This window comes from Eleutherodactylus coqui, chromosome 1, assembly GCF_035609145.1.
Source record: "Eleutherodactylus coqui strain aEleCoq1 chromosome 1, aEleCoq1.hap1, whole genome shotgun sequence".
NCBI lineage: Eukaryota > Metazoa > Chordata > Amphibia > Anura > Eleutherodactylidae > Eleutherodactylus > Eleutherodactylus coqui.
In genome coordinates, this window is record NC_089837.1 from 208,873,744 (window position 1) to 208,890,692 (window position 16,949).

The 16,949-nt window shown below is 45.9% G+C and overlaps 1 protein-coding gene across 1 annotated transcript in view; it reads right to left on the reverse strand.

Annotated features, from left to right (window-relative positions):
- Nucleotides 1-16,949, reverse strand: part of ADAT2 (adenosine deaminase tRNA specific 2) — a 628,714-nt gene that overhangs the window by 338,777 nt on the left and 272,988 nt on the right. The window lies entirely within an intron of this gene.

A 16,949-nucleotide genomic window follows, 5' to 3' on the forward strand; every position in this document is an offset into this window, starting at 1 on the left:
TAGGACCACACGAAGTGGTACTAATGTGTTTTAGTTTTGTTTTTACAATTTTAAATTTTATTTATTTTGAGAATTTTTCTAAACATGTAACAATTAACAAACTGGAGAGGCAAAGATCCAAGTGCAAAACCAAGACTAGGTAAACATATCACGGTATGTAAACAAGCAGAAAATATACGAATCTTAATTACATGCATACAAGATTAAAAAATGTTGAGAAAAAAACATCCGCCACCCTTCAGTAGGGTATAAAGGGGGAGGTGTTGAACATGGTGAAATAGCACATCACGTTACTTGTGGACTGCTGGCCCAGCACAAGCAGCATAACCCCCATCAATAGAGCAAAATAAACAGTAGAAACAACTAAAGAGGATACATAGCAAGATAATTCTGTCCAGGTTGCCCAGAAAAATAATGTGGAAGGCTTTAGTAGTATATCTATGGGAATATATTTCTTCTAAATGCTATGTAAGATTGATAGAATTTAATAACTGCAGAAAGAGAAGGTGCAGCTTAGGATTTCCATCTTGCAGCAATTGCAAAATGCAACGTGAAAAAAAATATGAAAGATAACGGAATAAAAAGATGGTAAGTTATTCGTATATAGAAAACAAAGAGCTGGTTCCGGGGGCCACATAATGATGCGTTTCACTATAAACAATCAAAGACCACATTCCAAAAAAAAAAAACAAGGATGGGAGAAATAAAATGTAGCGGAAGGACCAAGACCGGAACCAATGGGAGGATGCAGAAACAAATTGCCACCAAACAGAAGCTGACATTTGCAAACTTGGTAGAGTCTGTAAGAAAGGAGGCTTGACCCTAAAGAGAGAAATCAGGAGAACCACTTCTGTATTTGACTCCATTGAAACCCATTTTTTATTTGAAGAAGAGGTCCACCAGTGTTAGATTTGATCCAGATTCAAGGCAGAAAAAAAAACCGCTTAATGTCGGGTGCCACCTAATTCGTCATACCACCTTGGCCGTCAGCTGCCCTGTTCCCCATTGGCAATTCTGCCAGATGGCAACAGTTGTGGGATAGGCTGGCACTAAGCAAAAAAAAGCCTCTCAATAATATTACACAAATAAAACTGAAAAGCAATATAATAGTGTTCAGCTTGTGCACCCTGCACAAGAGGTGAATAAAATTTGGGAGATATTAACATAATAAAATATCTTAAATATAACAGTCCTAATATATAAAAAAAAAATAGCATCAAAATATTGATTAATCAGGAATGACAAACATTCTTGACTGCAGAGGACCAACCTTGAGTGATCAGAGGTGGGGACATGAGAGTGCAGCTTGGATGACGGGTATCCCATGTCTTCAGAAGAGACAAACAATCTACCACAGATACTGCAAGATAAGATGCTCTGTTTCTTGAAATAAGCTTGGAAGGGAAGCCCCGTTTGTACTTGATATTGGCACCACGAAGAGCAGAAGTGACTGAGGAGAATTGTTTGCAGAGTTACAGTCGTTGAAAGCTCAGGAAACAATATGTTATATAGGGCTGATAGAGATCCCCTTTGCCTCCCCTCAAATAAGAGCCTGTCTTTAGTTTAATAAAAATGGATCTGAGCTAGAACATTCCCTGGAGTGGCCTCTGGAACAGAATAAGCCTTAGCAATCCTTTGTGCTCCCTCAATGGTGTACGCCAGTGGGGATAAATATTGAAGCAAAGTTTGAAGGAGCTTAAGTAGATATTGAGAAAGGTCAGCTGGTGTCACAGATTCCGGAATACCATGAAATTTGAAGTGTCTTCTCAATCTGTCTTCAAGATCTATAACTTTTTCATGTAAACGAGAGACCTCTTCCTCCTGGACTTTGAGTATCTACTAACTAGTTATGTGCAGTGGAAAATATTTCCATTTTATGTTTGATATGAGCTGTACTTGTGGGGAGATGATCAATATGGGACTGTAGTTGACCGAAAATCATAAGCGCTGCGGAATAGGTTGGCACTATACAAATAAAGATTATTATTATTATTATATACACCATCCAAACCAGCTCCATCCTAGCCTGATGAAGGATCGATAGAAGACCCGAAAGCTCGTTTTAACATCATGTATTTTTGTTAGCCATTAAAAAGTATCATATCAACAAGATTACTTGGTTTCTCTCACTGAGAACAATCACACTTTATGTTATTAACTGGCACACTGACTCAAGATAGAATATCATTGTGCATCATGGTCTCCTCTTACGCCATGATTCATGTCAGTTGACACTGTTTTAATGGTTCTTAATTATGTGTCAATGGGTAAGTGTAGCCTTAATAAAATAGTTTTGTGATATTTCTGTTGGTTTATCTGTATTGATAGATTTCCTATTGATTCGGTGTGTCAGTTGACCTTTGTATATACATTGTCTTTTCTTTCCTCTTGAGCATATTGTATTCATATTGTGGAGTCTCTATGCACCCATAGATTTCTTTGTATTTCTGCAGTTCCTATTGTTCCTTCATCGTGTTGGTTCTGAATAGATTTGGCCTCTTTTTCAGTGAAGTATCATTCCTAGCTGTGAGTGCATCAAAATGGCACATGTTTAAGCACCCATGGAGTACGAGAACACAGGAAGGTTTGCTCTGATTTTTACGTGCAGAAAATCCTATCCACACTCTGCAGAAAATCTGTGCAAAATTGACATACCATGTGGATTTTAAATCTACATCATGTCAATTTATGATGCACATTTCACCTTTGGCAATCCATAGGGTATATTCTGTGGCAAATCTGCAGAAAAATTGCATGCAGCACAAATACTCAGCAAATACGCATATAACATACATATTTACTGCAGAAATTAAGCACCCATAGTCTATAATGGGCATATTGCGCATCAAAATAGGACATGCTATGGCAGTGGTGGTGAACCTATGGCACATGTGCAGAGGCGGCGCGCAGAGCCCTTCCTGCTGGTACACGCCGCTTTCAGACGCTCACCACGGCAGTGAATACCGGCAGGGGCTGCGGCTCCCCTGCTGGTATTCACTCAGCTGTGCTGCTAGCTGCGCTGATCCCAGTGCACACTGTGACTTCAGTCCCCCCTCCCCTGATGTCTCCTCTTAGTTTCTGTGAGAGCAGGGGGAGGATGCGTCCAGCAGCAAACTGATGTCACAGTGTGCACCTAGGATCAGCGCTGCTAGAAGCGCCGAGCAGAGGAGTAGGGGTGCTTCCATGAGAAGCAGGGGGTAAGTATATGGGTCTTGGGGGCACCATTACTACTGGGGCCGCTGTGGGATGTCACTGTTACTACTGGGGCTGCTGTGGGATGTCACTGTTACTACTGAGGTCATTGTGGAATGTCACTATCACTACCGGGGGCTGCTGTGGGATGTCACTATTACTACTAGGGGCCACTGTGGGATGTCACCATTACTGCTGGGACCGCTGTGGGATGTCACTATTTTTACTGGGACTGCTTGCTGTGGGATGTCACTAATACTACTGGGGCCACTGTGGGATGCCACTATTACCAATGGGACCGCTGTGGGATGTCACTGTTACTACTCGGACTGCTGTGGGATGTCACTGTTACTATTCGTACCGCTGTGGGATGTCACTGTTACTACTCGTACCGCTGTGGGATGTCACTGATACTACTGGGGCCACTTTGGAATGTCACTTTTTACTACTGGGACCGCTGTTGGATGTCACTAATACTACTGGGACCGCTGTTGGATGTCACTAATACTACTGGGACCGCTGTGGGATGTGACTATTACCGCTGGGTCTACTGGGGCCGCTGTACGATGTCACTATTACCGCTGGGGCCACTGGGATGTCACTATTACCACTAGGGCCACTGTGGGATGTCACTATTATCGCTAGGGACGCTGTGGGTTGCACTATTAGCACTGGGGCCGCTGTGGGTGGTCACTATTAATGCTGGGCCACCATGGGGGTCACTATTACTGCCGGGGTATGTGTTTACATGTGGCGATAATTACCGTGGCAAATTCTGCAGCATTTCCGCATCCAAAAAGTTGTCAAAATCTGCACACTGCCTATTTTGAAGCAGCCCTGTCCTTTTTATAACGACGGAGGTAAAAATCATACGTCGTGATAAGCCCCGCCCCCTGACCTGTAGGCACTTCGCGATAAATAAGTGGGTTTTGGGCTGCAGTTTGGGCACTCGGTCTCTAAAAGTTTCGCCATCACTGTCATAGGGTCTGGAAGTAGGCACAGCCTGGTTGTTACAGTCAGTGGGAAACCAGATAGCAGGGCAGCTTGGGGATGCATGGGACACAGAACATTGTGTCACCTACATTTTTCTAGCAGAGTCTATATTTGGGTGTCCAGTTCCCTCCAGTGTGTAAGAGGGCGATAGACAGAGTACTGAGTATGGAGTTCTTGTAGAGACAGCACAGAAGCATTACAGTAGTCCTGAATCCAGAGAGGTAAGCAGAAATTACCTGGCCTCAGCCTACTTGCTTGTTCAACGCCCTGTCTCTTGCTGGAGTATCAACCTAGCTCCTTCTAACAGGCTCTTTGGAGCTCTTTAGTACTGAAATAGGAGCCGACCTCCAATACGATACTCGGGACGTAGGAAATGAAGAAAGATTTATTCAATTTCGACATTAATGAGTCTAGGAGACATAAAGGTTCTCAAATCCAGACTGCCTTGTGACATCACAACAGAGCCTTACATACTAGGTAGGCAGTCTTATTAGGAGCTAATGCTTTTTGGTTCATCTTATTTCTTATACTAGTTATATGTACAGAAAAAGGTGGTAGGCAGAGCGCTAGGGGGCAGCATCCAATTTACACTCTCCATATAGGAGCCTTGTTATGTAAAGAGGAGAGGGGTACAGAGAGAATTTCTGTACAGGCTCCTAGTACAGAGTTGCACGGTCTCCTTGACTACCACTTATGTTACAGCAAAATTTTACATTCCTAAGAAAAGGAGATTGCATACAGAACAATATATATTTAATATGCTTCAGCCTTCGGGATGGTAATAAAGAAACAGTAGTTTATAAGTCCCTGTACCACATTTCTGTATATTGGACTACAAAGATTGAATGGCTACTTTCTTAGAAAGACCGATCTAGTAGCGTGTTGAGCCTCCTTTGACCTCCAGAACTATGCCAATTCATCATAGCATCCATCCCTACGCATCAGAGGACCCAGCGTGTGCAAGAAAAGTCACAACACCAATATCCACCTCTACCAGCCTGACACCTAGTAGGAAGGGTTCATCACTTCATGCTGCTTGTGTCTCATTCTGTCCCTCCTATCAGCACGGTGCAACAGTAATCTGGATTCATTTGACCAGGTAATGTTTTTCCACTGCTCAGTGATTCCATTTTGTGCCCTTTTGTCCACTGGAGTCTTGCCTTTCTTCTCCTCCTAGTCAGCAATGGCACTACAACTGGTCATCTGTGGGGGTGTCCCGCCTTGAAGGAGAGCTACAAGACGAAGCAAACATTGCAGCAAGTTTTAACACTCTTTACTTGGCAGCCAATTAGTGGTGCAGTCACTTTTAGTTTCACACACTGTAATTAAGCAGTGTACAGGAATCAACAGTACGGGCACTTCAACTGGCGTGTGGGTTTCAATGGTACAAACACTTCAGGTAACATGCAGGCTTCAGTGCTGTAACACAGTTTTGTATACTTTATTAATATAACACTTGGCAACACAAGACTGTAGGATTCTGGTAACTGTATCGATTTGTCAGTCTTTCCAGAATAAAGTACAGTCTGTCAACTACAGTGAACTCATCGTACTATCACAGTCTAATTTCATATATATACGAGTATACACAGTAAAACCTCTACTAGCATTGACATCTACTATGACCGATTTCGAGTAAGGTCGTTTTTTTTTTTTGTCAAAAATTTTGTCTCTACTAACATTGGTTGCCTCTAATAACACTGGCATGTGCCGGCCCACGTGACCTTGCGGCTGAACCCATGGGATCTGCTTGGCGTGTCCTCCTCCTGCTGCTAGTGCAACCCACCCTTCTCCATCATCGGCGATGGGTAATACACTAGTACAGTACTGTACAACTGCACTCCAGTGTAACAGCACAGAGAACACTGTGATAATGCTAAGGACAGATAATGATGTCACTTGCAGTCCTATGTAACACAACAGAGAACACAGTGATAACACTGAGGACAGATAATGATATGACCTGCAGTCCTATGTAACACAACAGAGAACACAGTGATAACACTGAGGACAGATAATGATATGACCTGCAGTCCTATGTAACAGCACAGAGAACACAGTGATAACGCTGAGGACAGATGATGTACTGTAGTACAGCAGATGTGACCTGTAGACCTATGTAACAGCACAGAGAACACAGTGATAACGCTGAGGACAGATGATGTACTGTAGTACAGCAGATGTCACTTGCAGTCCTATGTAACAGCACAGAGAACACAGTGATAATGCTAAGGACAGATAATGATGTCACCTGCAATCCTATGGCCTGTATCGGCGGTCTATTTATGAAGAATGATCTGCGGCGATCTCCCTCCATACATTGCGGGCACGGGCTGTTTCTTACATCTGACACCTAGCGGCAACAGGAGTGATAAACTGTGTGGCTCATCAGAGCAGTTTATCAATTCTGACAGCAGCATTTAAATCCCCCTAATCCCATTTAAATCGTATGGGTGTCATGGCAGTCTAGACATTGTTCTAGACATTTCAAAAAACACAATAAACCATATTTTTCTAAAGCATTTAGCGCTGCTTTTTCAGCGCTAAACGCTGTACAACGCTCCCATTCATTTCAATGGGGTTGCTCACAAACGCGTTTTCAGCCCTGCGTCGCCAATTAAAATGAATGGGTAGTGGTTTCAGTGCTGCTGAAAACGCGGCACAACTTGGTACCGTGTTTTTGGCAGCGCTACACGCCCTAGCTGCACTGCCTGAAAAAAAGAGAGAAAAATCCGCCCACTTAGCCAATCATAGCTAGATCTGGATGCTTCAATCATAGCCATTCATCCATGAATGGCTGTGATGTTAGCAGCGAAGTCACGTGGGCCGATGGCGAATCTAGAAGCAAGCGATGAAAGAAGAGGCAAGATTCTGCAATGAAGAATCAGTGAAACTCGAAATCGGGAAAGACGAAGACGACAAAAGTAGAGGTATGACTGTATTTATAATAAAGGAATCTAAGTAATAAAACAAAAGTACATATTTGGTATCATTGTATGATTTGGTATGATCCATAAAAGTCAGATCTATCAAAGTAACGCATTATTTACCCCGCACGATGAACATCATCAGAAAAAAACATAGGGAAATGCGCTTTTTTGGTTACCCTGTCTCCAAAAAAAAAATGCAATAAAAAGCGATCAAAAAGTCGCATGTATTCCAAAATGGTTCCAACACAAACTACAGGACGTCCCGGAAAGAATGAGCCATCGTACAACTATGTCAACAGAAAAATAATAAGCTATTGCGCGCAGAAGATGGCAGCAGAAAATAATTTAAAAAAATTAAATATCTTTGAAAAAAATACAAGTAGTACAGCAAAAACATGAACTATATAAGTTTGGTATCGTAGTAATCGTACTTACCCATAGAATAAAGTTATCAGGTCATTTTTGTTGCAGTTTGTGCGCCGTAGAAACAAGATGTACCAAAAGATGGTGGAATTCAATTTTTTCCATTTCTCTCCACTTAGAATTTTTTTACGTTATTCCAGTACATTATATGGTACATTAAATAATACCAGTGAAAAATACAACTCAGCCAGCAAAAAAAAGCCCTCATACAGCAACGTCGATGTATAAATAAAGGAGTTACGATTTTATTAAAAGGGGGGAAGGAAAAAATAAAAATAGAAAAAAAACTAAAAAGGTTTGTCACTAAGGGGCTAACATTTACCATACCTATTTTACATTGCTGTGTCACTGTGACAGGCGAATGTCCCAATAAATCAAACCAATAGATCACCGATGGGAATCACTGATAACTAAAATATAACTTTTAATATGTTTATTTAAAAAATGCGCGATCAGAACAACTAAAATTAGTGCCTCTTTTTATAGAAAAAACAGCACTGATATATTTTATGCCTAAAGCTTAAATCATTGTGTCCTCATCACACCTTGTATATTGGGAGTGGTACCCCTACACTAGAGTCCTCAACAGGGATCATCCAGTGTTTTGGTGTCCGTAAGTGAGACTACCTTTAATTTCAATTCACACCAATCACACCACTAAATAAATATTAGTGTCGTTTGATCAATGGCCAGTTCTTTGCGGTGAGTAAGAACTGCAATCAAACTCCCACTTGGGTCCCCCAAATCAGATATAAGGTTATTGTTGGACACTCAATCCGGACACTCAAATGTCTAGGGCTGCGCTCATCCTATATATATAGCGCTATATTCCCCACTGCAACATAAATGTCCGATATATTGTTCATTTAGTCCATAGCAGACACATAGACTGGACTAATCCATACGGGACACTACGTAAAGGGTAACTTTGGCAGTCTTGGATCCGCTATTATTTTTTCTTTTTAGCGAATATTCAATCCCAAGTGTACCCCAACAAAAGGGTGATTGACACCACTAATGATGCAAGGGCTCAATAAGCCTGATATATCTTTCTAGCGAATGTTCAATCCCAAGTATACCCCAGCAAAGGGGTGATTGACACCACTGATAGTGCAAGGGCTCAATTGGCCTGATATATCACTATCCTGGATGGTTTGTTATAAGTCACTTATTTAGCTCCACTGCATCACTGTTGTCACCAGATAATAGGTAAAATGACTCCTATGATGCAGTGAGAGCTGCTCCCTTATTTAGCTCAACTGCATTACTGTTGTCACCAGGTACTTGGTAAATTGACTCATGTGATGCAGTGAGGGCTAGGCCCTATCTAGATTAGTAGAGCTGCTCAGCTCGTGTTCATTTTCATTGTTTATATGCTCTCCCTGATAAGGGTATAATCATAGCCAGCACAGGACCCTGGTTATAACGTCCAGCAGGCTAGAATCCCCTCAGGAGCATGCCACTACACTACCGACGCGTTTCTGCGGCTAACGCTAGGCTAGCCGTGTCATCAGGGTAGTTATTAGTATGTTGGTTATAGCCACAAGTAGTGAGCAGCGTGACAGGCTGCAATCAAATGAACATAGACGGTATGACACCGCTCTCTAGGGCTTTATGAAGTAAAGACCCCGCCTCCCTTCACAAGGGGCTTGTCCAGCTGCTCCAATCAGCTTGTCTCATCACTCCCCACCGCTCCGAGGTATCGCGGTGGTGTGGCAATATCGCGCATGCGCAGTGCCTGCGGCACGCTGGCCGCCAACCATGCCGACCAGCGCTGGCCGGAAGAACATGGTGACGTGCCGTTGCTGCGGCGACGCAGCCGCTGGCCTCCGGAGGTGGAGTAAGGTGAATTAACGCTGAACTCATATTAACCCTTGATAGGACGATAAACAGTCTTCAGATTATAGGAACAGCATTCACAAGAACACAGTAATTCTTTATCAAGAAGGGTCATGGCATATTTAAGATAGTAAATTATGCGTTTGACTGATTAATAAATGCATCGGGCTGCTTCCAAATTTGTGTTTATTCACGTGAATGTACATCCACCCTGATTTACATGTTGTCCCTGTCAGGGGAACATAGATATCCTCATTCTCATAGACTGATGTACCACTACCAATTCTTTATGCTTTTGATAACACAGGACCATATCCCAGATTATTACTGTGCATTCATATTGTCATTGATTAGCATGTATAGTGTTGTACACAAATCAGATGATTCACAAGGATGGTTATATTCATCATCTGATCAGGAATATCTATGCTACTACCAAGCCCAAAACTCATATAAAGGCAGAAAAAGAGAGGGTCTCGTTCAGCCCTTTGGGGATACAGCAATCCAGTCGATGTATCTATTGCACTTCTTTCTGCAATAGCTTCTGGTCTAGATTACCCCTTCTTCCATTGTCTCGAATTTTCTCCACGCCTTGGAATTTTATGCATTCAGGGTCATTATTGTGTTTGTCTCGAATGTGTGTGGCCACACTGGTATTCTCGCCTCTGTTAATATTGGCAATATGTTCTAATATGCGTCTAACCTGCCCCAACCTCCAACCCCCCTCTCAGGACACAGGCACTACCGTCTCCTGGCCTGCACCCACACCCTCAACTCCGCTGTGCTCGGCCCCATCCACCAATGTCTCTTAGCGCACCGTCCAGCCGTCGCTAGCGCAAGTGTTGGAGCGCAAGCGCAAGTACGCCGCCACGCACCCGCACGCTCAAGCGTTAAACGTGCACATAGCCAAATTTATCAGCCTGGAGATGCTGCCGTATAGGGTTGTGGAAACGGAGGCTTTCAAAGGTATGATGGCGGCAGCGGCCCCGCGCTACTCAGTTCCCAGTCGCCACTACTTTTCCCGATGTGCCGTCCCAGCCCTGCACGACCACGTCTCCCGCAACATTGTACGCGCCCTCACCAACGCGGTTACTGCCAAGGTCCACTTAACAACGGACACGTGGACAAGCATAGGCGGGCAGGGCCACTATATCTCCCTGACGGCACATTGGGTGAATTTAGTGGAGGCTGGGACAGAGTCAGAGCCTGGGACCGCTCACGTCCTACCCACCCCCAGAATTGCGGGCCCCAGCTCTGTGGTGGTATCTGCGGCGGTGTATGCTTCCTCCACTAAACCACCCTCCTCCTCCTCCTCCTACGCAACCTCTGTCTCGCAATCAAGATGTGTCAGCAGCAACACGTCGCCAGCAGTCGGTGTCGTGCGGCACGGCAGCACAGTGGTGGGCAAGCGTCAGCAGGCCGTGCTGAAACTACTCAGCTTAGGAGAGAAGAGGCACACGGCCTACGAACTGCTGCAGGGTCTGACAGAGCAGACCGACCGCTGGCTTGCGCCGCTGAGCCTCCAACCGCGCATGGTCATGTGTGACAACGGTCGTAACCTGGTGGCGGCTCTGCAGCTCGGCAGCCTCACGCACGTGCCATGCCTGGCCCACGTCTTTAATTTGGTGGTTCAGCGCTTTCTGAAAAGCTACCCATGCTTGTCAGACCTGCTCGGTAAGGTGCGCCGGCTCTGCGCACATTTCCGCAAGTCCCACACGGACGCTGCCACCCTGCGCACCCTGCAACATCGGTTTCATCTGCCAGTGCACCGACTGCTGTGCGACGTGCCCACACGGTGGAACTCTACGCTCCACATGTTGGCCAGGCTCTATGAGCAGTGTAGAGCTATAGTGGAATACCAACTCCAACATGGGCGGCGCAGTGGGAGTCAGCCTCCTCATTTCTTTACAGAAGAGTGGGCCTGGTTGGCAGACATCTGCCAGGTTCTTGGAAACTTTGAGGAGTCTACCCAGATGGTGAGCGGCGATGCTGCAATCATTAGCGTCACCATTTCTCTGCTATGCCTCTTGAGAAGTTCCCTGCAAAGCATAAAGGCAGACGCTTTGCGCTCGGAAACAGAGGCGGGGGAAGACAGTATGTCGCTGGATAGTCAGAGCACCCTCCTGTCTATATCTCAGCGCGTTGAGGAGGAGGAGGAGGAGGGGGAGGAGGATGAGGAGGAGGGGGAAGAGACAGCTTGGCCCACTGCTGAGGGTACCCATGCTGCTTGCCTGTCATCCTTTCAGCGTGTATGGCCTGAGGAGGAGGAGGAGGATCCTGAAAGTGATCTTCCTAGTGAGGACAGCCATGTGTTGCGTACAGGTACCCTGGCACACATGGCTGACTTCATGTTAGGATGCCTTTCTCGTGACCCTCGCATTACATGCATTCTGGCCACTACGGATTACTGGGTGTACACACTGCTCGACCCACAGTATAAGGAGAACCTTTCCACTCTCATACCCGAAGAGGAAAGGGGTTCGAGAGTGATGCTATACCACAGGACCCTGGCGGGCAAACTGATGGTAAAATTCCCATCCGACAGCGCTAGTGGCCGAAGGCGCAGTTCCGAGGGCCAGGTAGCAGGGGAGGCATGGAGATCAGGCAGCATGTACAGCACAGGCAGGGGAACACTCTCTAAGGCCTTTGACAGCTTTCTGGCTCCCCAGCAAGACTGTGTCACCGCTCCCCAGTCAAGGCTGAGTCGGCGGGAGCACTGTAAAAGGATGGTGAGGGAGTACGTAGCCGATCGCACGACCATCCTCCGTGACGCCTCTGCCCCCTACAACTACTGGGTGTTGAAGCTGGACACGTGGCCTGAACTCGTGCTGTATGCCCTGGAGGTGCTTGCTTGTCCTGCGGCTAGCGTCTTGTCAGAGAGGGTGTTTAGTGCGGCTGGGGGAATCATCACAGATAAGCGTACCCGCCTGTCAACCGACAGTGCCGACAGGCTTACACTCATCAAGATGAACAAAGCCTGGATTTCCCCAGACTTCTCTTCTCCACCAGCGGACAGCAGCGATACCTAAACAATACGTAGGCTGCACCCGCGGATGGAAGCATTGTTCTCTATCACCATCAAAAACGTGGACCTTTTAGCTTCATCAATCTGTGTATAATATTCATCCTCCTCCTCCTGCTCCTCCTCCTGAAACCTGACGTAATCACGCCGAACGGGCAATTTTTCTTAGGCCCACAAGGCTCAGTCATATAATTTTTGTAAACAATTTTTATACGTTTCAATGCTCATTAAAGCGTTGAAACTTGCACCTGAACCAATTTTTATTTTAACTGGGCTGCCTCCAGGCCTAGTTACAAATTAAGCCACATTAACCAAAGCGATTATTGGGTTTCACCTGCCCTCTTGGTTGGGCATGGGCAATTTTTCTGACGTACATTAGTACTGTTGGTACACCAATTTTTTGGGGCCCTCGCCTACAGTGTAATCCAATTAATTTTTTGCCCACCTGCATTAAAGCTGACGTTACATCAGCTGTGCTGGGCACTGCAATGGGATATATTTATGCACCGCCGGTGGGTTCCAGGGAGCCACCCATGCTGTCGGTTCACACGGAGTTGTAACTGCATGTGTCCACTTCTAAAGAACCCCAGTCTGACTGGGGCATGCAGTGTGGGCCGAAGCCCACCTGCATTAAACATGACATTACCTCAGCTGTGATGGGCAATGCAATGGGATATATTTATGTACCGCCGGTGGCTTCCTGGCACCCACCCATGCTGTCGGTCCACACGGAGTTGTAACTGCATGTGTCCACTTCTAAAGAACCCCAGTCTGACTGGGGCATGCAGTGTGGGCCGAAGCCCATCTGCATTAAACATGACATTACCTCAGCTGTGCTGGGCACTGCAATGGGATATATTTATGTACCGTCGGTGGGTTCCAGGGAGCCACCCATGCTGTCGGTCCACACGGAGTTGTAACTGCATGTGTCCAGTTCTAAAGAACCCCAGTCTGACTGGGGCATGCAGTGTGGGCCGAAGCCCACCTGCATTAAACATGACATTACCTCAGCTGTGATGGGCACTGCAATGGGATATATTTATGTACCGCCGGTGGGTTCCAGGGAGCCACCCATGCTGTGGGTCCACAGGGACTTCACAATAGGGAGTTGTACCTGCCTGTGTCTATGAATTAAAAACCCCGGTCAGGTTGGGGCATGCAGTGTGGGCCAAAGCCCACCTGCATTTAATCTGACATTAGCTCTGCTGTCCAGGGCACTGCAATGGGATACATTTATGTACAGCCGGTGGGTTCCAGGGAGCCACCCATGCTGTGGGTGCATACGGAATTCCCATTGCGGAGTTGTACCTGCCTGTGACTATTTATAAAAAAACGCGGTCTGACTGGGGCATGCAGACACCTTGACAGAATGAATAGTGTGTGGCACATAGGTTCCCCATTGCTATGCCCATGTGTGCAGCTCCTGATGGCGGTGGCACAGGATTATATTTCTCATTGCTTCAGTACAGCATTGTGGGCTATCGCCCTGCCCCTTTTAAAAAGGGTCGCTGCCTAGCCGTGCCAACCCTCTGCAGTGTGTGCCTGCGGTTCCTCCTCATGGCAGACGCACTTATAAATAGACATGAGGGTGGTGTGGCATGAGGGCAGCTGAAGGCTGCGCAGGGACACTTTGGTATGCGCTGTGGACACTGGGTCGTGCGGGAGGTGGGGGGGGGGGGGCAGCATGTAACCCAGGAGAAGTGGCAGCGGAGTGGCATGCAGGCAGTGATTGTGCTTTGTTGGAGGTAGTGTGGTGCTTAGCTAAGGTATGCATTGCTAATGATTGCTTTTCAGAAGTAAAAGTTGTTGGGAGGGGGGGGGGCCACTCTTGCCGCTATTGTGGCTTAATAGTGGGACCTGGGAACTTGAGATGCAGCCCAACATGTAGCCCCTCGCCTGCCCTATCCGTTGCTGTGTCGTTCCCATCACTTTCTTGAATTGCCCAGATTTTCACAAATGGAAACCTTAGCGAGCACCGGCGATATACAAAAATGCTCGGGTCGCCCATTGACTTCAATGGGGTTCGTTACTCGAAACGAACCCTCGAGCATCGCGAAAATTTTGTCCCGAGTAACGAGCACCCGAGCATTTTGGTGCTCGCTCATCTCTAATACTGATATATCAGGCCAATTGAGCCCTTGCACTATCAGTGGTGTCAATCACCCCTTTGCTGGGGTATACTTGGCATTGAACATTCGCTAGAAAGATATATCAGGCTTATTGAGCCCTTGCATCATTAGTGGTGTCAATCACCCTTTTGTTGGGGTACACTTGGGATTGAATATTCGCTAAAAAGAAAAAATAATAGCGGATCCAAGACTGCCAAAGTTACCCTTTACGTAGTGTCCCGTATGGATTAGTCCAGTCTATGTGTCCGCTATGGACTAAATGAACAATATATCGGACATTTATGTTGCAGTGGGGAATATAGCGCTATATATATAGGATGAGCGCAGCCCTAGACATTTGAGTGTCCGGATTGAGTGTCCAACAATAACCTTATATCTGATTTGGGGAACCCAAGTGGGCGTTTGATTGCAGTTCTTACTCACCGCAAAGAAATGGCCATTGATCAAACGACACTAATATTTATTTAGTGGTGTGATTTGGTGTCCGTAAGTGATACTACCTTTAATTTCAATTCACACCAAACACTGGATGATCCGTGTTGAGGACTCTAGTGTAGGGGTACCACTCCCAATATACAAGGTGTGATGAGGACACAATGATTTAAGCTTTAGGCATAAAATATATCAGTGCTGTTTTTTCTATAAAAAGAGGCACTAATTTTAGTTGTTCTGATCACGCATTTTTTAAATAAACATATTAAAAGTTATATTTTAGTTATCAGTGATTCCCATCGGTGATCTACTACTTTACATTGCAATCATTTTATTTTATTTTTTAATAGGCTTCTGTAGAAAAGCACAGAACCAGTCATTAAACAGTTAATTATGGGTGACTTCAAGTGGATGAGGCCTTGATGATAAACACCTGCAGTAACCATGGCAACTGTGCTGATGTCATCCACAGCTAGGCCAATGTCATAAAGAGCGTATCCAGGAAAACTCCATGACGGAAGGGGATACGGCCAGATGCAGCGTGGTGCTTGGTGTGTCTGGAGACCTGGAGCTTCACCATCTGTGAGGGAGGAGGGGACACCCGCCTAGCCAGCCAGATCAGCCATATTTACCTAGCCAGCCAGATCAGCCATATTTACCTAGCCAGCCCGATCATGTCTATTATCCCTAGCGATCCATGGGGTGACAGATGCTGCAGCCAGATCTCCATCATATCCAGTATCCGCTGCCCGGAGAGGTCACATTTGGATATCTCCATTAGGCATCACACGGGGCCTCTGCTTTGCTCTCGCCTTGTTTACTAATAACTGTCATATGTAATGTTCTGTTATAGGATGTATTACTGTAAGTATGATAAAATGTATCAATTCTGATAAAAGATGCTGTTACATATTGGCATTAACCCCCTAAGCCCAGAGGGAGGGCCGTCCTCCAGCCATGGCTCCCCAGAGGTTTCCTCCACAGGGGGTTTTTCCTCTCCTGAGTGCTGGATGATGACTCTTTGTGAGTCGGGGATGCGCCATTTTCAGTGTCTTCTTATAGCAATTGGTCTGATCTTACATTTGAGACACTGAATAAAAATATAATGTTATTTCAAATAAAATGTTGTCAATTAAACACCAAATGAAAGTGTCTTGTGTATTTGTTTCACAATCTTTGGTTCGGGTGAGGCTGTTTGGGACTCAAGATCCATAACATATGACAAAATGATGAAGCCGGACATTCGGGGGGGGGGGGGGGGGGGGGCAGAAGGCTTGAGAGCCCGGCAAATTCAAAATCTCCCTGCACCCTGCTGTCAAAGATAGCCGAGTGCAGGGAGATGCCACCGGGGACTCCTGTATGCAGTATTACAAAAAGTGTAAAAAAGAAAAGTTTAAAAAGTTAAAGTTTCATCTTCCCTTACGGATTGATCTGTGAGGGGAGACGAAATTACATACCCAAGGTCCCCCGATGGGATCTTTATCCATGGACCTCACCCTGGCTTCAGCGCATGCGTCAATCAGCATAATGGCGGACACATGAGCAAAAGCCAAGGATTGTCCGGGAAATGTAAAATCTCCCTGCTCCTGGCTACCAAAGGTTGCCAAGAGCCAAGAGATGTCACGGGAAGCCGCGATATGCGGTTACTGGTCACGTGATCGCCGTTATCAAATGGCGATCATATAAAAGTTTTTTTAAAAGGTGAAGTTTCATCTCCCCTCGCCCATGCAATCGTTGAGAGGAGATGAAACATTTGAATCCCGATGCGATCGTCCTCCATGGACCCTTCCGGCTTCTGCGCATGTGCCCGCCCGCAAAATGTCGAACACATTCACAGGAGCCGGGGAGCCCAGGAAATTTCTAATCTCCTTGCTCCCGGCAACCAACGGTCGCCGAGTGCCTGGAACAGTGACTGGTGGCTTCATTCAGCGGTCCCCGGTCACTTGATAAAATAGTAGCGATCTACTATTAGGCCGGACTCACATGACT